This window comes from Delphinus delphis, chromosome 6, assembly GCF_949987515.2.
Source record: "Delphinus delphis chromosome 6, mDelDel1.2, whole genome shotgun sequence".
Classification (NCBI taxonomy): domain Eukaryota; kingdom Metazoa; phylum Chordata; class Mammalia; order Artiodactyla; family Delphinidae; genus Delphinus; species Delphinus delphis.
The window spans coordinates 18462837-18486723 of record NC_082688.1 but is presented as its reverse complement, the minus strand read 5'-3'; positions in this window follow the sequence as shown (position 1 = coordinate 18486723).

Sequence of the window (23887 nt, the reverse complement as noted above, 5' to 3'; positions counted from 1 at the left end):
GGTCCCGTTTATGTCCAACTGCTCATCTCCAATCCCCTTCCATCTCCACCACTCATATCAATGCTTAATCCTCACTGTGCCTCTAAATTCGTGGCCCAAGTCTAGTCACTCGGGTGTTTATTGTGCACCTCTGTTTTGTCTTCTGTAACGTAAGGACAGGAAGACCTTATCCATATGTTCTCAGATCAGCTAAGGTGGTCACAGGAAACAAAGCAAGTGAGAGAATACACTAGACTGTTCGTCCACTGTGAATCCTTTCATGACATCTGTGCTACCCAGTCCCGTAGGAAATGAGGAGAGTACAAGGAAGAGAAAGGACATTCATTAAAACCCCAGAGAAAGATGTCTTATTACTTATATGTAGAAAAAGAATAACTTGGAACCCCAATACTGCTTTGGCATGAATTCAAATACTAAATGTTCTAATCCTAACATTCTCTTCCAGTTGAAACCTTTTGTCTCTATTTGGTCTATAAAACCTGGCTTTCCCCTTATACAGTCTCTCAGCAAATCATTCCGATTTTACCCTACAAATACCTCGCCCATCAGTTGTTCTCCTCTCCATCTATTTGCTATTGTCATGATCCAAGGTCTCAGAACCTTTCCCTAGGTCTCTCCACTTCTGGTTCTTTCTATCTCAATCTATTGCTATACTTTCCCAGATGAATCTTTTTATATCCCAGTGCTGGTCAAGTTTTTACCAACATTAGGTTATGCTTCCCATTCAACTATAGAAGAGGTTACAAACTCAACTCCCAAGCCTGAAATCCCAGGCCCTTCAAAACTGTTAATGCTTTGCCCTTGTCAACATTACCAGGTGCTTGTCTCCTTTACCTTCCCTAAACTTGAGCCAAACTATTGTCTTTGTCTGCTGGTACTGCTCTTTTGAACAAACGCTCCCTCTGGCTGAGTTCCTCCCGGCCCTCATCTCCAAACTATGCTTATTCACACGTTCAGCTCAAATGTTTCTTCTTCCATGAAGAGCTCAATGGTTATCCAGCCTCATCCCCAAACAGCACCCATTTCCAGCTGGAAATGTCTTCCAAAGTCTTTGTACTCCATTTTTTTTCCTTTCTCATGCAAAACATGGGTTTATTAATGTATTAAAAAATTCGTTTGTGACAATTTTTTGTCTCTGACTTGATAATATGATCCCCTTGAGGGGAGGGGCTATATCTGATTCCTAACATCAGCCCCAGTGCCTACCATGATGCTTGACACATATCAACCCAATATACCTCCTGGGAATGAATTGGTTATTCTGAGTGCTTTCTGTAAATTGCAGCAAAGAGGAAGTCTGTCAAGAGAGCCAAAGGTAGCTCTCATAGAACAAGAATAATCCCTGAACAATGGTAATTCATAACGTAATTTCGACTGAGAAACGACAAGCCCAGAGAGGGTTTTCTCCCTTACTGTTTATCTTAGAGGCCTCATGTGAAATATGGCTATGAGAGTCTCGGGCTTGCTCAAATTTTTTTGTTTTTCTTCTTTTTCCTGGCCCTCCCTTACCCCACTTTCTTTTTATAATGTTCTTAAAAAGTTGAGAATGGTTTATCTTAGCATTTGTAAGTTTATTTGTGGATGCAACTGCGAAGCTCATCATGTCATTTTTATGAGAATTCTGAGTCCATTGTCCTTAGGAAACGAAAATGATTAACATTGATTTGTTTTGTTACCCAACTGTTTAAATTATAATAACTCCCCATCAGGGTTTTTTAAGTACAGCTGTGTTTATGGATTAAGATCTACTGACTCAAATATTTACAGTGTTTCAAAAATTACGAGAACATACAGTGTCAGGAATTTTCCATAGGCTGCTCCTTTGAACTGGAGTGAGTTTCTGTTCAAATTGAAGAGGAGGCTTTAGACAGTTTCATGGACAGGTCCAAGTAATTGCATCCCCAGACAGGCACCAAATGGAATAGCTCCAAAGAAGGGAAACATTGGCTAAAATGGCCATATTAACAGTTATCACAGGCTGTGTTAATGGAGCAAATATAAAAGGCTAGAGGCCCTAACACTATGAAGGATAGACTCTACTAGCTTATAAAATCTAGACTGTTGCTTTCACTTAACTTCTATATTGCTTAAAGACACCTCTGCCTTGACACATTTGAAGTTCAACTGGCCTGGAGTGGGAACAGAGCTATGCCATTTTCTAGTTCTATGATCTAGGACGAAGCATGTTTCTAGACCTTTTGTTCCAATGTACGGAATAAAGGTACTTGGGGGAACATGAAAAGATAGCATGATGTTCTGCATGTATACATGTTCAGTGGACTCTCAGTGGTCTCTTTTTTCTTTAAACCAGATTCTGCTCTTGGAAACACTGGCTTAGAAGTGGTACTTTCCCCAGAAGAATCATATAAACAGACAGAGAGAACACTATCTTGGAATTTGAAACTGAGGGTTTTGGCTGGTCTCTTCAGTTATTCCACTTTTCCTGCCTTGGTTCCGTCACATATCTGTCTACTCCTTGTGCCCAGTTTGAGGCTGCTTTATGACGGAGTTATGCCTTAACTGGCCTTGTGTGCTGTGTCATAGTGCCAAGTTCATGGTAAGACATAAAAATCGGTTCATTGAAAAAATAGAGAGAAGGAAGGAAGGAGGTAGACAGGGAGGAAAATGCAAGGGAAGGAAAGAAGGAAGGAAGAAATATGCAAAGAAGGTAAGCGTATTTGTCCTACCCAATTCATAGGACAGATGGGAGATGGAGAGAGAAAACACACACACACACACACACACACACACAAAACCTACACCATCTTCATTGTATTTTATAGTTTACAAACTACTTTCACATCCATTATCTAATCTGATTCCCCAAAGTCCCTTGAACTAAGTTGGACAGGGAAAATTACCCCCACCTGGTGGGTGATTGAACTGATACTCAGATCATTGAAATTATTCACTCAAGGTTACACAGGTAAATTGCAGGTTGGGACTATGGCCCGTATTTTCTAACTTAAAATGCAGAGCTCTGGCTAATACACTATGCTAGTTAGATGCACTTCTGGAATTCAGAGAAATAAAATATAAATTGGAACTAAAATAATGAGACAGAAGACAGTGAGGAATCACATTTTAGATAACCAGTCATCAAAGCGTTATTTGTCTGAAAAAGGAATTAAGTTCTGCAAGAATTGCCAAAGGGCCTGGCAGAACATAAGCTTGTACTAGAACACTAAGCAGATCCAAATAACCAGTACTGTTGTGGTATTTTGAGGGTAAAGAGAAAAGCCATTTGAAATCAGACAGGTCTGCTTTTCAGTACGATCTCAGCTACTTATCCATTCTGTGACCCTAAATCATGTGAACATTTGAGTCTCAGGTTTTCAATCTGTAAGTGGGTTTAATAATACCTGCTTCAGAGGACCTTCAAGACGGCAGAGGAGTAAGATGTGGACATCACCTTCCTCCCAACAAATACATCAGAAATACATCTACAAGTGGAACAACTCCTAAAGAACACCTACTGAATGCTGGCAGAAGACCTCAGACTTCCCAAAAGATATGTATGTTTTTTTCCTTTTTCTCTTTTTGTGAGTGTGTATGTGTATGCTTCTTTGTGTGATTTTGTCTTTATAGCTTTGCTTTTACCACTTGTCCTAGGATTCTGTCTGTCCGTTTTTGACTTTTTTAAATATAGTCTTGAGTGCTTGTTATCACTGGTGTTTTTGTTTTTTGGTTTGGTTGCTCTCTTCTTTCTTTCTTTTTTTTCAATAGCTTTTTAATTTTTTTACTTTTAATAATTTTTTGTTATTTTAATAACTTCATTTCTTTTTATTTCCTTCCTTCCTTTCTTTCCTCCTTTCTTCTTTCCTTCCTCCCTCCCCCCCTTTCTTTCTTTCATTTCACCCTTTTCTTCAGAGCCGTGTGGCTGACACGGTATTGGTGCTCCAGTTTGGTGTCATGCCTCTCAGGTGGGAGAGCTGAGTTCAGGACATTGGTCCACCAGAGACTTCCTGGCTCCACGTAATAACAAACAGTGAAAGTTCTCCCAGAGATCTCCATCTCAACGCTAAGACCCAGCTCCACTCAACAACTGGCAAGCTACAGTGCTAGACACCCTATGCCAGACAACTATCAAGACAGGAACACAACCCCACTCATTAGCAGAACGGTTGCCTAAAATCATAATATGGTCACAGACACCCCAAAACACACCACCAGACGTGGTCCCGCCCACTAGAAAGACAAGATCCAGCCTCATCCACCAGAACACAGACACTAGTCCTCTCTACCAGGAAGCCTACACAACCCACTGAAACCAACCTTAGCCACTGGGGGCAGACACCAAAAAAAACAGAAACTACGAACCTGCAGCCTGCGAAAAGGAGACCACAAGCACTGTAAGTTAAGCAAAATGAGAAGACAGAGAAACACACAGCAGATGAAGGAGCAAGGTAAAAACCCATCAGACCTAACAAATGAAGAGGAAATAGTCAGTCTACCTGAAAAGGAATTCAGAGTAATGACAGTAAAGATGATCCAAAATCTTGGAAATAGAACGGAGAAAATACAAGAAATGTTCAAAAATGACCTAGAAGAATTAAAGAGCAAACAAGCAATGATGAACAATACAATATATGAAATTAAAAATTCTTTAGAAGGAATCAATAGCAGAATAACTGAGGCAGAAGAATGGATAAGTGACCTGGAAAATAAAATAGTGGAAATAACTACTGCAGAGCAGAATAAAGAAAAAAGAATGAAAAGAATTGAGGACAGTCTCAGAGACCTGTGGGGCAACATTAAATGAACCAACATTCGAATTATAGGGGTCCCAGAGCAGAAGAGAAAAAGAAAGGGACTGAGAAAATATTTGAAGGGATTATAGTTGAAAACTTCCCTAATATGGGAAAGGAAATATGCAATCAAGTCCAGCAAGCGCAGAGAGTCCCATACAGGATAAATGGAGAAACAAACCAAGGCGCATGTTAATCAAACTGTCAAAAAGTAAATACAAAGAAAAAATACTAAAAGCAGCAAGGGAAAAGCAACAAATAACATAGAAGGGAATCCCCATAAGCTTAACAGCTAATCTTTCAGCAAAAACTCTGCAAGCTAGAAGGGAGTGGCAAGACATGTTTAAAGTTATGAAAGGGAAAAACCTACAATGAAGATTACCCAGCAAGGATCTCATTCAGATTAGACAGAGAAATTAAAATCTTACAGACAAGCAAAAGCTAAGAGAATTCAGCACCACCAAACCAGCTTTATAAAAAATGCTAAAGAAACTTCTCTAGGCAGGAAACACAAGAGAAGGAAAAGGCCTACAATAAAAAACCCCCAAAAATTAAGAAAATGGTAATAGGAAAATATATATCGATAATTACCTTAAATGTAAATGGGTTAAATGCTCCAACCAAAAGACATAGGCTGGCTGAATGGATACAAAAACAAGACTCATATATATGCTGTCTGCAAGAGACCCATTTCCGACCTAGGGACACATACAGACTGAAAGTGAGGGGATGGAAAAAGGTATTCCATGGAAATGGAAATCAAAAGGAAGCTGGAGTAGCAATTCTAATATCAGACAAAATAGACTTTAAAATAAAGACTATTACAAGATACAAAGAAGGACACTACATAATGATCAAGGGATCGATCCAAGAAGAAGATATAACAATCGTGAATATTTATGCACCCTACATAGGAGCACCTCAATACATAAGGCAAATACTAACAGCCATAAAAGGGGAAATCGACAGTGACACAATCATAGTAGGGGATTTTAACACCCCACTTTCACCAATGGACAGATCATCCAAAATGAAAATAAATAAGGAAACACAAGCATTAAATGACACATTAAACAAGATGGACTTGATATTTATAGGACATACCATTCAAAAACAACAGCATACACTTTCTTCCCAACTACTCATGGAAAATTCTCCAGGATAGATCATATCTTGGGTCACAAATCAAGCCTTGGTAAATTTAAGAAAATTGAAAGCATATCAAGTATCTTCTCTGATCATAACGCTATGAGACTAGATATCAATTACAGGAAAAGATCTGTAAAAAATACAAACACATGGAGGCTAAACAATACACTACTTAATAACGAAGTGATCATTGAAGAAATCAAAGAGGAAATAAAAAAACACCTAGAAACAAATGACAATGAAAACACAACAACCCAAATCCTATGGAATGCAGCTAAAGCAGTTCTAAGATGGAAAATTATAGCAATACAATCCTACCTCATGAAACAAGAAACAACTCAAATAAACAACCTAACCTTGCACCTAAGGCAACTAGAGAAAGAAGAACAAAGAAACCCCAAAGTTAGCAGAAGGAAAGAAATCAAAAAGATCAGATCAGAATTAAATGAAAAAGAAATGAAGGAAATGATAGCAAAGATCAATACAACTAAAAGCTGGTTCTTTGAGGAAATAAACAAAATTCATAAACCATTAGCCAGACTCATTAAGAAAAAAAGGGAGAAGACTCAAATCAATAGAATTAGAAATGAAAAAGGAGAAGTAACAACTGACACTGCAGAAATACAAAGGATCATGAGAGATTACTACAAGCAACTATATGCCAATAAAATGGACAGCCTGGAAGAAATGGACAAATTCTTAGAAAAGCACAACATTCCGAGACTGAACCAGGAGGAAATAGAAAATATAAACAGACCAATCCCAAGCACTGAAATTGAGACTGTGATTAAAAATCTTCCAACAAACAAAAGCCCAGGACCAGATGGCTTCACAGGCGAATTCTATGAAACATTTAGAGAAGAGCTAACACCTATCCTTCTCAAATTCCTCCAAAATATAGCAGAGGGAGGAACACTCCCAAACTCATTCTACAAGACCACCATCACCCTGATACCCGAGCCAGACAAAGATGTAACAAAGAAAGAAAACTACAGGCCGATATCCCTGATGAACATAGATGTAAAAGTCCTCAACAAAATACTAACAAACAGAATCCAAGAGCACACTAAAAGGATCATACACCATGATCAAGTGGGGTTTATCCCAGGAATGCAAGGATTCCTCAATATACGCAAATCAATCAATGTGATGAACCATATTGACAAATTGAAGGAGAAAAACTATATGATCAACTCAAAAGATGCAGAAAAAGTTTTTGACAAAATTCAACACCCATTTATGATAAAAATCATGCAGAAAGTAGGCATAGAGGGAACTTACTTCAACATAATAAAGGCCATATATGACAAACCCACAGCCAACATCATTCTCAATGGTGAAAAACTGAAACCATTTTCTCTAAGATCAGGAACAAGACAAAGTTGTCCACTCTTACCATTATTATTCAACATAGTTTTGGAACTTTTGGCCACAGCAATCAGAGAAAAAAAAGAAGTAAAAGGAATCCAAATTGGAAAAGAAGAAGTAAAGCTATAACTGTATGCAGATGACATGATTCTATACACAGAGAATCCTAAAGATGCTACCAGAAAACTACTAGAGCTAATCAATGAATTTGGTAAAGTTGCAGGATACAAAATTAATGCACAGAAATCTCTTGCATTCCTATACACTAATGATGAAAACTCTGAAAGAGAAATTAAGGAAACACTTCCACTTACCACTGCAACAATAAGAATAAAATACCTAGGAATAAACCTACCTAAGGAGACAAAAGACATGTATGCAGAAAACTCTAAGACACTGATGAAAGAAAGTAAAGATGATACAAACGGATGGAGAGATATCCAATGTTCTTGGATTGGAAGAATCAACATTGTGAAAATGACTATATTACCCAAAGCAATCTACAGATTCAGTGCAATGCTTATCAAACTACCAATGGCATTGTTCACAGAACTAGAACAAAAAATTTCACAATTTGTATGGAAACACAAAAGACCCCAAATAGCCAAAGCAATCTTGAGAACAAAAAACGGAGCTGGAGGAATCAGGCTCCCTGACTTCAGACTATACTACAAAGCTACAGTTATCATGACAGTACGGTACTGGCACCAGGAAAAGAAATATAGATCAATGGAACAGGATAGAAAGCCCAGAGATAAACCCATGCACATATGGTCATCTTATTTTTGATAAAGGAGGCAAGAATAAGCAATGGAGAAAAGACAGCCTCGTCAATAAGTGGTGTTGGGACAACTGGACAGCTACATGTAGAAGAATGAAATTAGAACACTCCCTAATACTATACACAAAAATAAACTCAAATTGGATTAAAGACCTAAATGTAAGGGCAGACACTATTAAACCCTTAGAGAAAAACATAGGCAGAACACTCTGTGGCATAAATCACAGCAAGATCCTTTTTGACCCACCTCCTAGAGAAATGGAAATAAAAACAAAAATAAACACATGGGGCCTAATGAAACTTAAAAGCTTTTGCACAGCAAATGAAACCATAAACAAGAGGAAAAGACAACCCTTAGAATGGGCGAAAATATTTGCAAATGAAGCATCTGACAAAGGACTAAACACCAAAATTTACTAGCAGCTAGTGCAGCTCAATATCAAGAAAACAAACAACCCAATCCAAAAATAGGCAGAAGACTTAAATAGACATCTCTTCAAAGAAGATATACAGATGGCCAATAAACACATGAAAGGATGCTCAACATCACTAATCATTAGAGAAATGCAAATCAAAACTGCAAAGAGGTATCACCTCACACCAGTCAGAATGGCCATCATCAAAAAATCTACAAAAAATAAATGACGGAGAGGGTGTGGAGAAAAGGGAACCCTCTTGCACTGTTGGTGGGGATGTAATTTGATACAGCCACTCTGGAGAACAGTATGGAGGTTCCTTAAAAAAACTAAAAATAGAACTACCAGATGACCCAGCAATCCCACTACTGGGCATAAACCCTGAGAAAACCACAATTCAAAAAGAGTCATGTGGGCTTCCCTGGTGGCGCAGTGGTTGAGCGTCCACCTGCTGATGCAGGGGACGCGGGTTCGTGCCCCGGTCTGGGAGGATCCCACGTGCTGCGGAGCGGCTGGGCCCGTGAGCCATGGCCTCTGAGCCTGCGCGTCCGGAGCTGTGCTCCGCAGCGGGAGAGGCCACAGCAGTGAGAGGCCCGTGTACCGCAAAAAAAAAAAGTCATGTACCACAATATCATTCCAGCTCTATTTACAATAGTCAGGACAGGGAAGCACCCTAAATGTACATTGACAGATGAATGGACAAAGAAGATGTGGCACATATATACAATGGAATATTACTCAGCCATAAAAAGAAACGAAATTGAGTTGTTTGTAGTGAGGTGGATGGACCTCGAGACTGTCATACAGAGTGAAATAAGTCAGAAAGGGAAAAAAAAATACCGTATGCTAACACACACACACACACACACACACACACACATATATATATATATATATATATGCTAACATATATATTTAAGGATGCAGATGTAGAGAATGGACTTGAGGACATGGGGAGAGGGAAGTGTAAGTTCAGACGAAATGAGAGTGTGGCATGGACATATATACACTACCAAATGTAAAATAGATAGCTAGTGGGAAGCCACTGAATAGCACAGGGAGATCAGCTTGGTGCTTTGTGACCACCTAGAGGGTTGAGCCAGGAGGGTGGGAGGGAGTTGCAAGAGGGAGGAAATATGGAGATATATGTATATGTATAGCCGATTCACTTTGTTATAAAGCAGATACTAAGACACCATTGTAAAGCAATTATACTACAATAAAGATGTTTTAAAAAAATAATATGTGCTTCATACAGCGCTTATGAAGCTTAAATATTATAAGCTATGGAAAACATAATGCATGTTCTTAATATGACCATTACCCAGAAAGGGAGAACTATTACCTTTGGGAAACTCCTTGCGTTCCTGGGGTGAAGTCAGATTTTGTTCCTCTATGCTATCATTCTAGGTGAGAACAGTGCTTTGTCCAGGCATTCTCTCCATAGCCATATAACAACATGCATAATACTCGTCGATCCACCTAACAACAGACGTAATCCTGAAGGAGGCTAAAACATGGGTAATTCCCCTCCACGGGACCATTCTGTGCCTGGCAGTAGGAAAGAGCTCAAAGGGCAGCAGTGGAGGCTTGTGGAACCCGGCTTACATCAAGTACCTCCTCTTCCTAGAGACACTCCCACCCAGGAGTTCCAGCCAATATCCTAGCCCCTGGCTTTGGCCACCTTTTGTATCAATCTGTGTCTGCTTCTGACTTCTTTACGAAAGTGAAACTCCCCTGCAAAAATTTGTTTGCTCATTCATCCGTTGATTGCTTCAATCATTCATTCATTTATTCAAACCATCTTAACTGCATCCGTGTGCATGGTCCCTTGCAGAGTTTGCACATCAACAATGATTTTAAGGCAAGGGTCACTGAATCCTCTTCCTAATAGCGGAGGACTTAAAGACAACCTAGTTAAAGGAAAGGCTGCAGAACTGAGGAAAAGAGAGCTGAATCTGAATTCTCACTAGCATTATGAATTTGGAAAAATAAGTTATTTTATCTCTATGAGCCTCAATTTCCTCATCTGATTAAAGGATGTGATCCCTTCTCTTATGGGCTCCTGGAAGAATTGTTGAAGAGATGTGTTTAAAGCACCTGGTGGATATAAATATTCATCATATGTCTCTTTTTCTTTGACATAATATTTCAGAGGAAAAGGAAATTGGTTGTTTTAAAGGAGGTGATCAGAAGACTTAAGAGCTGGCTAAGACATTTATCTCTCCTTGGCATGTTCACAATTAAATATTTTTGAAAGAATTATTGAAAGAGCAAGAGTCTCAAAGACTCTTGATGTGTCTTTACTTCTTTGTGTTCTTCAACATTTCTACCAAAACTAACCACTCAATAAATTTCAAATTGTAAAGAGTTCATGCATTCTGAGAACCAAGGAATTACAACATTCTAAATAGATAAGGTCCACAGAAATGATCCAATACATCTCGATTTTTTTCCAGGCAGGATCAGCTTGGCACACATAAGAGGGATAATGCAGGAGTGGTTAATGAAGAGATGATTTATGAAGGCATGAGCAGGGTCAGAGAAACCAGCAAGAGATGGTGCAGCACCACAAGGCTAGCAATAGTGGGGAGCTACTAGCACCCTTAGGCCTGATGGGACAAGGAGAGGGAACAGTGTTACTGGAGTCTAGAGAGAGCAGACTACTGTTGTAGGAGATGACCTCTTAAAGGGGCTGTGGGCTTTAGATGAAGGACTAGCCACTGCTCATATGTGACTTGACAAGGAGCAGAAGAATAAAATCCCAGTCTCAGTCATCTCCTTCCCTTCAATCTCTTATCTATTCTTCCCAGTGGCCAAATCCAAGTGAACATCAACGGGCAAGGGACCTCACTGATACAGCATGTAGAGGTCTGTGTCTCAGCTCAGAGAGCAGAGGGGAAAAGGGAAAAGGGTGGTGATGCAAAGGAAGGCTTGGGGAGGAATGGCAACTTGACTTGCCCATATGAAGTTTCCTTAGCAGAGTTGGGGTGACAGTTCCTGCTTATAGAGCAGTTCCTTTGTGGCACGCACTATCCCATATGCATTTACTTGCATTGATTAACCCATTGAATTCTTATAACAATCTTATGAAGTAGCACTCTCATAACTACCAAGTGAAACTGAAATAGCTCATATTAAATTGTTCTTGATTGGGTCACATAAAATGCCAGAAGCACTTAATCAGAGTTGACAAAATGTTGATGGGGGGGAAACAGGAACAGATTGTGGGAAGTGAAACCCCAAACTCCAACCTCTTCATCTACCAGAGGTCTGGGCATTAGTCACCTAGAGGAGCTGTGGTAGAAGAGTAACATCTCCCCAAAGAAGTCCGTGCCCTAATCCCTGCATCATGTGAATATGTTACCTTACATGGCAAAAGAGACTTTGTAGATGTGATTAAGGTTACAGATTTTAAGATAGAAAGATTATCCTGATTTATCCAGGTTGGCCTTAATGACATGGGCTCTTCAAAGCAGAGAACTTTCTCCAGTTAGAAGCAGAAGAGTTGTGGCAGAAGGGTAAGTCAGAGAGATTGCAAGTATGAGACTAGTTTCTGTGAAGGAGGGGGCCAGGTGGGAGGGCTAAAAAGAGGCCCTGAAGAACTAAAGGTGGCCTCCAGCTGACAGCCAGGAAGGAAATATGAACGTTAGCTCTAAAACCTCAAGGAGCTGGACTCTGCCGACAACCTAAATGAATTCTCCCTTGTAGGCTCCTGATACGAGCCCAAGCCAGCTGGCAACTTGATTTCAGCCTTGTGAGAACTGAGACAGAGAAACAGCTGAGTCTACCCAGATTCCTGGCCTAGAGGACAGTGAGATAATAGATATGTGCTGTTTTAATTCACTATGTACATGGTAGATTTTTTTATGGTAGCAATATAAAGCTAATACAGGGATGCATGTAACCTGGATTGGATCCCCAGGAGCTCTGAGCTCTGTGGAGACATTCTTCTTGTCCAAGCTCCTCATTCTACGGGGATCCTTGCTACTATATTCCTGTTAAATATTGCTGGACCCACCAGAATAGCCCAAATTTTTTAAAAAATGACAACACCAGGTGGCTGAGCATGTAGAGCAACTGGAATGTTCATACAATGTTCATGGAAATATAAAATGGTAGGACCACTTTGGAAATATTTGTTGCAGTTTCTTATAGAACTAAACATACACCTAATACTGTCCCCCAGGAATCCTAATCATAGGCACTGTCCCAAGAAAATGAAAACATATGTCCACAAAACACCTTTTACATGAATATTCATAAAAGCTTTATTCCAAACAGCTCAAAACTGGAAACAGCCCAGGTTTATGTCAACAGGATAATGGAAAAATAAACTGTGATAAGTGCATACAGTAGAGTACTATATGAAATGTCTAGAACAGGCAAATCCATAGAGACGTAAAGTAGAATAAAAGTTGCCAGAGTCTGGGGTGGAAAGGGGGACTGGGTGTAATGGTTGATGTGTGCAGGATTTCTTTTGGTGGCAATGAAAATGTTCTGGAATTAGAGAGTGGTGACGGTTGCATAACGCACTAAAAACCACTCATTTGTACGCTTTAAAAGGGTAAGTTTTGGTATATTATATATATCTCAAATTTTTAAAAACAGCAAAAAAGAGAAAGAACAAATTACAGATACATGTAATGACGCAGGTGAAACTCAAAAATTTATTGTGAAAGAAGCTTCACACAAAAGAGAACTTTATAATCTCACTGATGTGAAAACTTAGAAGAGGCAAAATTAAACTGTGGTGAAAACAATTTGGAAGAATGGTTGCATTTAGGGTGATAGAAGTGAGGATTGACTGTGGAGTGGTATGAAAAATCTTTTTGGTGTGATGGTACTGTTTTATATCTTGATAGGTGTTTGGGTCACACAGGTATATGCATTTGTCAAACCTCATCAAATGGTACACTTTAGATTTGCGCACCCACTGCATGTGAATTTCACCCCACAGAAAAAGAAACAAATACTGAACTTCAGTAAAGGAATGTAGGCTAACATATTTAGAGGGAAGTGTATCGATGTCTGTGACTTAATCTGAAATGCAGAAAAAACAACACTGCACTGTCAGGTAAACAAAGGGATGAATGGATGAATGGTTATGGGATAAAGCAAGTACAGTAAGATGCTAATTTTAGAATCCAGGACAGAGGCATGTGCTATCCCTGCTACTTTTATGTTTGAAATGTTCTTAGTAAAATGTTAGAAAATACTCCTTGGTCTTTGCTTGAATATTTATAATGAAGGGTACTCATCTCATAATACAGTCTATATTATCGTCCATCAGCTCTTGATGTCAGAATCATCTTCCAGTTATCAAGATTTTGCTTTAATTCCATCCAGCAGCTCTTGTTTCATCTTCTGGGGTCCCCTAGAAAAGTCTACTCCCCAAACCCTTTAGAAGGTTGCCTGGGGTAGTGCAGGAACATGGGCTATGGAGGGTTCAAGACCTGGTCCTGCCCCTAGTACCTCACTACTCTAAGTGCAGTTCTCCGACCAACAGCATAGACATCACTTGGGAGTTTCTTAGAAATGCATAATCCTCATCCCAGAGCTACTGAATCAGAATCTGCAATTTAACAAGATGCTTGAATCCTTTGGATGCAAGTCAAACTTTAAGGTATGACCAGGGCAATAAAGCAAAAATATAAATGTGACTTGTGTCAGGGTAATAGCACTAGGGAGAGTGAATTCAACGGAATAAAGACGTATTTAGGAGAGATAAAGAACTAGGAGATTAGAGTGACAGTGGGGAGGGATGAGGGGAGTTGAAGATGATACAGACGTTTACAAGTGTGGGTGACTGGGTGGGTAAGAGGGAATCTGGATCTGAGGAGGCAGAGCGTCTGCTGTTTGGCTGACATGGATACAATGCCAGACTTACAGGAATATGTCCATCCTTAGCTGCTATACCTCTTGAGATTTACTTTGATATCCTCTCCAAATACAAAACCTTCTCCTAGTCTGGTGCTTCTATGAGCAAAGCTCCCAAAACCCTCCATGCCAAGGTTTTGCCCTTGTTTTGCTCATCCAAAAGCACTTTCCAAGAGAATCATGTGGCTTTCCTTCCATTTCCCGCCTCCTCCTTCCAATTATGTAAACATACCACCAGTGTTTTAAACATTAAAAAAAACAGACAAAAAAATCCCGATATAGATCAATTCATCAATACTTCTAAATGAGGCTTTTTCACGACAGAACATCTGCCCAGGGACTAGGGCTCTGCTTTCTTAATACTGATGACCTTGGTTACCAGGACTTCCCAAAGGATCTTTTGTTTTGATGTTGTTTTAATGAACACACAACACTGTTTTCCAACTCAGGGCAAACATCCAGGAGCACGTCCCTTCCTCACCCTTCATGAGCCCTTCACTGAGTCTGCAACTTCTATTAACTCTAATGGTCCTTGCTGGTGGTGAATGTTCCCTCTGAGCATGCTGGGAGCTCACCTAATTGGGTCTATCTCATTGCGGCCTGAAATAGCCCTGAGGGGAGCAGTGACCTAGGGCTGACTACCTGGTTATCTCATCCTTCAAGGTTCAGCTCAAATAGCTCAAATAATATATGCTTAGTGAAGCCCTCTCTAACTTCCCCACCTGCCTCTTAATGTGGCTCAGGTAGTTAGTAACCTAGTAACCTCTTGAATTATGTACATCCTTCTAATTGTAGAGGGAAGAAATATATACATTAACCAAACAGTTGGCAAGAAAATCCCTCCTGGGGTGGGAAATGTTTGTCTATTAAAGTACCCTGATTAACTCCTCACAGTGGAAGGTGAGACCCTGAGGACATGGTTAGAAAAAGTCAGGAAATAAAAGAGATTCATAAATTGCTCACTATTGGAAAATCAGTGAAGCTGAGGAATAGAAGAGAGAAGAGAAGTGAGGGGAAAAGAGCAACGTGGCAAAGGATTAGAGACTGAATCCTGAGCATGTCTGAAGCTTGAAGCTTGAACTCAAGTCATCCAGATACCATAACTGATGGCACAATGGCCATCTCCACCTCTCCTTGGACGAGAAAGAGCATGGGATGTCTTTATGGAAATGGTGCTATGAATATGCACATACATTTATAAGCACAATATCTCACTTATTCAAAAATAACAATTTCTAACACAGTGCATGACCTATGGATAGGCAATGAAAGGCTCTGAGTAGCTGACATAAAGATATAAATAGCAATTCTCAATAATAAGGCATAGCTGTCATAGACAGAGCTTGCACAAGGCATCAGACATTTTGTTGAATTCTTCCTCATACATTATATCTTGTTATATGTGCAAAAATCACATACATATTTGCCATATTTCTGATAAGGAAACTAAATCTTGGAAGGCTAGATGGATGCCAAAGTTCTCTCAGTTAGAATATGATGGAGTTGGCTCTAGCATGCTGATTCCAAAAAGCCCATTCTTCATCAAACGTTCTTCTTTTTCAAAACTTTACTGGAGTGTAATTGCTTTACAATGTTGTTAGTTTCTCCTGTATAACAAAGTGAATCACCTGTATGTACACATATATCCCCATATCCCCTCCCTCTAGCACCTCCCTCCCACCCTCCCTATCCCACCGCTCTAGGTGGTCACAAAGCATTGAGTTAATCTCCCTGTGCTATGCAGCAGCTTCCCACTAGCTGTCTATTTTATATTTGGCAGTGTATATATGTCAGTGCTACTCTCTCACTTCGGCCCAGCTTCCCCTTCCCTCACTGTGTCCTCAAGTCCATTCTCTATGTCTGCGTCTTTATTCCTGCCCTGCCACTAGGTTCATCAGTACCGTTTTTTTAGATTCCATAATATATGCGTTAGCATACAGTATTTGTTTTTCTCCTTCTGACTTAACTTCACTCTGTATGACAGACTCTAGGTCCATTCACCTCACTACAAATAACTCAATTTCATTTCTTTTTATGGCTGAGTAATATTCCATTGTATATATGTGCCTCATCTTTATCCATTCATCTATTGATGGACATTTAGGTTGCTTCCATGTCCTGTAAATAGTGCTGCAATGAACACTAGAGTACATTTATCTTTTTGAATTATGGTTTTCTCAGGGTATATGCCCAGTAGTGGGATTGCTGGGTCATATGGTAGTTCTATTTGTAGTTTTTTAAGGAATCTCCATACTGTTCTCCATAGTGGCTATATTAATTTACATTCCCACCAACAGTGCAAGAGGGTTCCCTTTTCTCCACACCCTCTCCAGCATTTATTGTTTGCAGAGTTTTTGATGATGGCCATTCTGACTGGTGTGAGGTGATACCTCATTGTGGTTTTCATTTGCATTTCTCTCATGATTAGTGATGTCGAGCATCTTTTCATGTGTTTTTTGGCAATCTGCACATCTTCTTTGGAGAAATGTCTAATTAGGTCTTCTGCCCATTTTTGGATTGGGTTGTTTGTTTCTTTGATATTGAGCTGCATGAGCTGCTTGTATATTTTGGAGATTAATCCTTTGTCAGTTGCTTAATTTGCAAATATTTTCTCCCATTCTGAGGGTTGTCTTTTCCTCTTGTTTATGGTTTCCTTTGCTGTGCAAAGGCTTTTAAGTTTCATTAGGCCCCATTTGTTTATTTTTGTTTTTATTTCCATTACTCTAGGAGGTGGGTCAAAAAGGATCTTGCTGTGATTTATGTCCTAGAGTGTTCTGCCTATGTTTTCCTCTAAGAGTTTTATAGTGTCTGGCCTTACTTTTAGGTCTTTAATCCATTTTGAGTTTATTTTTGTGTATGGTGTTAGGGAGTGTTCTAATTTCATTCTTTTACATGTAGTTGTCCAGTCTCCCCAGCACCACTTATTGAAGAGGCTGTCTTTTCTCCATTGTATACTCTTGCCTCCTTTGTCAGAGATAAGGTGACCATATGTGTGTGGGTTTATCTCTGGACTTTCTATGCTGTTCCATTGATCTATATTTCTGTTTTTGTGCGAGTACCATACTGTCTTGATTACTGTAGCTTTGTAGTACAGTCTGAAGTCAGGGAGCCTGATTCCTCCAGCTCTGTTTTTCTTTCTCAAGATTGCTTCGGCTATTCAGGGTCTTTTGTGTTTCCATACAAACTGTAAAATTTCTTGTTGTAGCTCTGTGAAAAATACCACTGGTAATTTGACAGATTACATTGAATCTGTAGATTGCCTTGGGCAGTATAGTCATTTTCACAATGTTGGTTCTTCCAATCCAAGAACATGGTATATTTCTCCATCTGTTTGTATCATCTTTAATTTCTTTCATCAGTGTCTTATAGTTTCCTGCATACAGGTCTTTTGTCTCCTTAGGCAGGTTTATTCCTAGGTATTTTATTCTTTTTGTTGCAGTGGTAAATGGGAGTGTTTCCTTAATTTCTCTTTCTGAAGTTTTGCTGTTAGTATATAGGAATGCAAGAGACTTCTGTGTATTAATTTTGTATCCTGCTACTTTACCAAATTCATTGATTAGCTCTAGTCGTTTTCTGGTGGCATCTTTAGGATTTTCTATGTATGTCATCTGCAAACAGTGACAGTATTACTTCTTTTCCGATTTGGATTCCTTTTATTTCTTTTTCTTCTGCAATTGCCATGGCTAAAACTCCCAAAACTATGTTGAATAATAGTTTCACCAAATAGTCTTAACCAGAAGCATCTTTCTCTAGATAACCAAAAGTGCCTACTAAACCAAGTCTCCATCTTTTAACCATAAAATAGTCCCTTGGGTTCCAGAGGAGAGCTTATTTACACTTTATATAACAACTTACTTCTGTGTCACTCTTTGGTTGATTTATTAAAACATCCAAAACTAAACATTCAATGAGGAATGGTGGTAAGGGACTCTGAGAAGTAGATCCATCAACAACCTCAACAAGTGGCGGGAAACTGAATACCTGAGTGAAGATAAAAGGAACAAAAACAAAACAAAAAAACACAGCCCAAACGAACAAACAATCGAATGTGAAAAAATTGGGTTCTAGGTCAAGCAGTCGAAGTTGTCACTGTACTTTGGTACAGAATGTGGCCGTGAAAAGTGTTAGAAAGACATCTTGTTATTCTATTTCCCATTTCGAAGTAGCATGAAAGGATGAAATACATTTCAGGGGACAAAAATCCAACTCAAATGGCTAAAATTAACAGTGGTGCAGTGGAACAGCTCTAGCTATGGAAAGAGTAGACTTATGTGCTCACGCTGGCCTTGCACATGCTAGTGCTGTGACAGGGGGCCTCATCATTCTGAGTCATACTTTGCTCCTCTCTACAGCTCGAATACTAATTGTATCTGTTTCTGAGGGTCCTTGTGAAGAGGAAATGGATGGCATCTATAACATGCTTGGCACATGGTATGCTCAGTACAGCTCTATTAAATCACATTTAAGGACAGACTCGATGCCCAAATGGAAAAGTTCTGGCGTTTGGAAGGGATTTCCAACATGGAGCAGGTCTTGTTTGAAAATGGTGCATGTGTGCAGTATTCACTCATCATTAGGAGGAGGAACAGGAGGCGGCTTTCCCACTCCTGGGTTATCTATCTCCACTCTGTGAGGAGAGCTGTAACATGTCTGATAGACTAGCTCTCGCTCTTCACATCCCAGCCAGCATAGCCCAGGAGACAGAAATAGCATTCATCGAAAGCCGCAATTACCTCATTTCACTGGCCTGTTTGTGTGAGATGTGCCTTGCCTCACAGTGACTGCACGGGGCCAAAAGTCCAGCAAACAGAGCCACTGCTTGTCCAAGAAATGGCCCTGCAAACAGGAGAGGACAGCATGTTCCCTGAGTAGATTGGGACCCTTGGCTGTTTTGCGGGTGTTTTTGTTTTTCAAGCCAGAAACAGTGTCTGAAAACTGCTGGGGATTTCCCAAGCCCCATTCGTCAGATGGCCAGGCTTCCTCTGACATCATCTCTGAGTGATGCAGTGCAGAGAGAGGGTCACACACGAGGCAATCGCGGGGCAACCTTAGCACGATTGCGGGAAATCAGAGAGTTAGTGCCAAGGTGGTCAGAAAAACAAGGCGGACTTTCTGAAACAGTGCGTGGCACATGGTGGGCATTCAGGGAGTACTTCCTGAACGGAACGTGGAGGGATTGAATAAGTGACTTCCAGATTGTGCAGCTAGTACATGGTAGAGATGAGATTTCAGCTAGGGTGACCAACTGTCGTGGTTTACCTGGGATTAAGGGGTTTCTCTGGATATGTGACTTTGGATGCTAAAATCAGGAAAGTCTGGGGCAAACTGGAATGAGTTTGTCACATTAATTTCAACCCAGGTTTGTCTGACTCCAAAGCTCATGCCTTTAAACATAAAACAAAAACCTGTCCTCAAGGAGACTTAAGTTTAATAGGAGATTAAACATGGGAACAGATAACTGTAATATACATTGAAAGGGCTTACTTGCTCCAGAGAAGGATTAGCAGCTTAGTCAAGCACCATTCATCAACACCCATGACTCCTCCTTTCTAAGAGCAGTCCAGTTTTGTTCAGGAAATCCTTCTACTAAACATGTGCTTCAATGAGCCAGTCCCAGAAACTGCACTCCCCTTGCCAGTGAATGGTTTAGGAATGAGCATGTGACATAATGTTGGCCAGTGAAACATGAGAAAAAGTCTGATGGTCAGATTCTTGGAAAGGTTCCCTTGTTCTTAAAAAGAAACCAATGTCAACAAAAGCTCTTTTCACCCACTGGACACAGTTATGTCTGTAAGTGACAGAACTGTGGTGGCTGTTTGAGATTTACCAAGGGAACTAGAGCTAGGATGGAAGATGCGGAAGGTGGAAAGGGCCTGTGTCTTTTATGATATTGTTGAGCTATTCGATGAACTGACCTGCAGCTGTCCTAACTCAGGATTGAGGTGCATCGTCTTTATGATTGAAACTATTTGAGACAAGGCATTCTGTTCTGCAGTCGACAATATTCTATGTTTTTTTCAATTGTTCTTGCTTTAAAGAAATGATCATCCATCGTTAAACACACAAATCCCTCTGTGCCCTGCCCTAGAGCACCATACATGGAGTTGCCTATTTGAAAAGTAACTCAAATGCAAAATAATGCTTGTGATTCAAGAGTCTGGTATTTTGATTTTTCCCTTTAGGACTAAGGTGAATATGTATTACAGTTTGTTCAGGATAGTGCTGGTTTATACCTGTGCAGTCGACAACATTCTAAAAAGATACAGTGTCCAGAATGGGACATGCCATCAGAGGAAGGGGAGATGCTCACCAGTTGACGACACAAGGAAGGCTTTATGAAGGATACAACACTTGGAATTGTGCTGTGGAGGAAGGATATTCTTTCAATAGACGAAAGCAGGCATAGGAAATAAAACTATTAAAACTAGAGAGGATGTGTAATCTAGGAATAGCTGGAGAAGAGCAAGTAGTCTAATTTGGCTAAAGCAAAGGTTTATGGAAGTGATTAATGGAACAGAAGCAGGAAATGTACTCAGGAAGTAAAGCATAGAAGACTTTTAATTCCAGGCTAAGTAAACTAGATTTTCCCCATAGATGATGGACAGTCACTGAAAATGGGTGGCTAGACCCAAATTACTGTTGACCACCTGGACTTCTCCTTCATTTAGATTTACTGAATACTTAGAGCCATAATTCTCAACTTTAGAAGCATGCTAGAATCACCCAAAGGCCATTAATCACCTCTTTCTCTCCCTATATGCCACATATAAGGGATGTGAGCAGACTGCATTGCTCTGGGGAGAGAGGCCTGGATGTTTTTTACTTTCTGTTAAGCTCCTTGGTGATTCTGAAGTGCAGTCATGTTTGAGAACCATTGACTTAGCCATCTATTATTCTGTATATTTTCGGTGTACTAATATGAGAAGTCTACTAGAAAGTCAAGCTGTAAGGAATATTGGAGATTTTCTAAGTAAACACCTTTCATTTTTGGCTAATCACTGTCCTGCCTACCTCTAAAATAAAGGCATTATAAATGCTTAAGGGCCTTGAAAATGTACCATTACCACCACCACTATTATCATTTTAATTGGGATTAAAAGGAAATACATAGCAGTTAAATGATTTCTCCAAAGCCAACCTGCATATTAGTATCAGATCTGGGACTGGAAACAAGTTTTCAAAATTACCTAGCATACTTTCCACTAAACTGAGTTGTTTCAGTAATGTATGTTTCCCCAAAAGTTTTAAAATTACTCTTTGTGAAGAAACCATGTGTTTGTATATTTCTTTGTATCCTCCCAGATACATCCTCCTCAGACTGTAACCTTCCTGAGTAACTGCCTCTCATATAATTGATTAAATACCAACTTATCCGGTGATTCCAAAGCAGTAGTGGGCATCAGAATTACCCAGAGGGCTTGTTCAAACAGATTTCTGGGCTTCACCCTCAGCATTTTTGATTCAGTAGGTCCGAACTGATTCGTAGTCATAGAATATTCTCAGGTGAGGTCTATGCTCCGAGTCCAGAGATAATACTTCGGGAATCACTACGCTTGTCCAAATCCAGAGGCAGATCTTTTGTCTAAAGTTTATTTTTTAGTCAAATAAGGCTGGTCTGGATTCCAGATCTGGCGCTCTCTATCTGTCTGACTTTGAGCAAACTGCCTCCTCTGTTTAAGTCTCTGTTTTCAGATCTATAAAATGGAGCTGTTAATAAATACCTAGGAAGTATTATCATACAGTGGTTAGCACACAGAAAGGACTCGTTGACTGTCCATTTCCTAGCTCCTTTTCCCTTTACTGACTTTCTGTTGACAATCTACCTTTTCCAGGAAGAGAAACGCTGCCTGGCTCCAGTGGTAGATTCATGACTCCTCTCGTAGCTGGCTCTCCTTCAATGAGCTTGAGTTTCTTCCACCAATTGCTAACACACATATGGAGCCTATTTCTAGGAAATGTTATACAAATCATTTCAAAGGGGGAAAATGTGATAGGCAAATTATGTCAATATTATCCTCAAAGCAGTATTTTGGAGATAAAACCTATCCCATATGTTCCGTTTCACTTACTTTGGAGTTTTTAACAGTTTAACCATAGCAGCTGCTCCTGTGATCTCTAATTGCCTGCAACATTAAACAATGGATGCATATCAGTTCCCAGACTTTTCCTTCTGTGTCAACCTCAGAGCTTCCAGATATTTACAGATTTCTCCAGGTCGTTTCATTCCTCTTGCACTGAACTCTGTCAGCCTATGACTGAGCAAAAGACGGTACGGGATGGATCCAGGTGACCTTGGGCATGAGCCTTGGTGAAACCAGAGCAGTAACAGATGGGGTTCCAGACCCGGAGACAATCTGGCTCCACGCAATCTTCCCACGACTCAAAGGACCTTGACTAAATTTCCGTCACCACTCCTGGCTGATGGGTGATTTTCTATGTGAATTTTCTGGGACCTTCTTCATCAGAAACTATGTACAGCCATGTATCTTATTGTGTATGCAAGGAACTTGAAATTTGCTGCTTATTCCTTTTTTTTTTTTTTTTTTGAATCTACTATTTCAAGTCAGTTTCCAAGTCTGGTCAGTGCTTCCACCTAAGCTCTTGATTCTCTCTGTTCTCTCAGTCTCCACTGCTCTTACATAAGCCACCATCTTTTTAAGCTAAGGTCACTATACTATCATCCCAACCAATATTTCCTGACTTCTATTGAACCCCGTTCCACCTATGCCTTCCCACAGCTGGAATGATCTTTCTAAGACACAAATTGTACCATGTCATTCCCTTGAATCCCTTTCCAGGGACTTCCAACTAGACTCAGAAACTGAGTCCAATCTCATCATCCTGGTTGACTCTAAATCTGCACTGTTCAATATGGTACCCACTAGCCACATGTGGCTATTTAATTTACATTTAAATTAATTACAATTTCATAAAGTTGAAAATGAAGTTCCTCAGTCACACTAGCCACATTTCAAGGGCTCAATAACCACGTGTAGCTAGGAGCTACTGTTTTGGACAATGAAGATACAGACTATTTCCATCATCACAAAACTTTCTATTGGAAAGCGCTGCTCTAAATATTGAAAGCTGGTTAACATTACTTACCTTACTGTGATGCTATACACGGCCATCATATTGGGAAACGGTGCCTGCGAACACTGATGAAGGGAATGTAAACTGATGTGAGCATTCTACAGTGCAACAGTTCTTAATGAAATTAAGGATGCTTATAAGCTCCAGAGAACTATCACACAGCTCTCAAAGGGAATACACTCAAGGTTGTTTGTCACAGCATTATTTGGGCTAGCAGTTTACGGAAGACAACCTAAGAGCTCATGACCAGGGGACTGGATGAGTCAAATATGGAAGATGCATATTGCAGAATACTGTGAAGCAGCGAGAAGCAAATGACTAGATACACACATACTTATCTTTAAAACATATTGTTATATCCTTATTGTGGAATATGAGTTGGCAGTAAAATAATTTTAAAAGTACTAATATATGCCAAAACTTGGATGGATCTCACAGATAGTAAGTTGAAT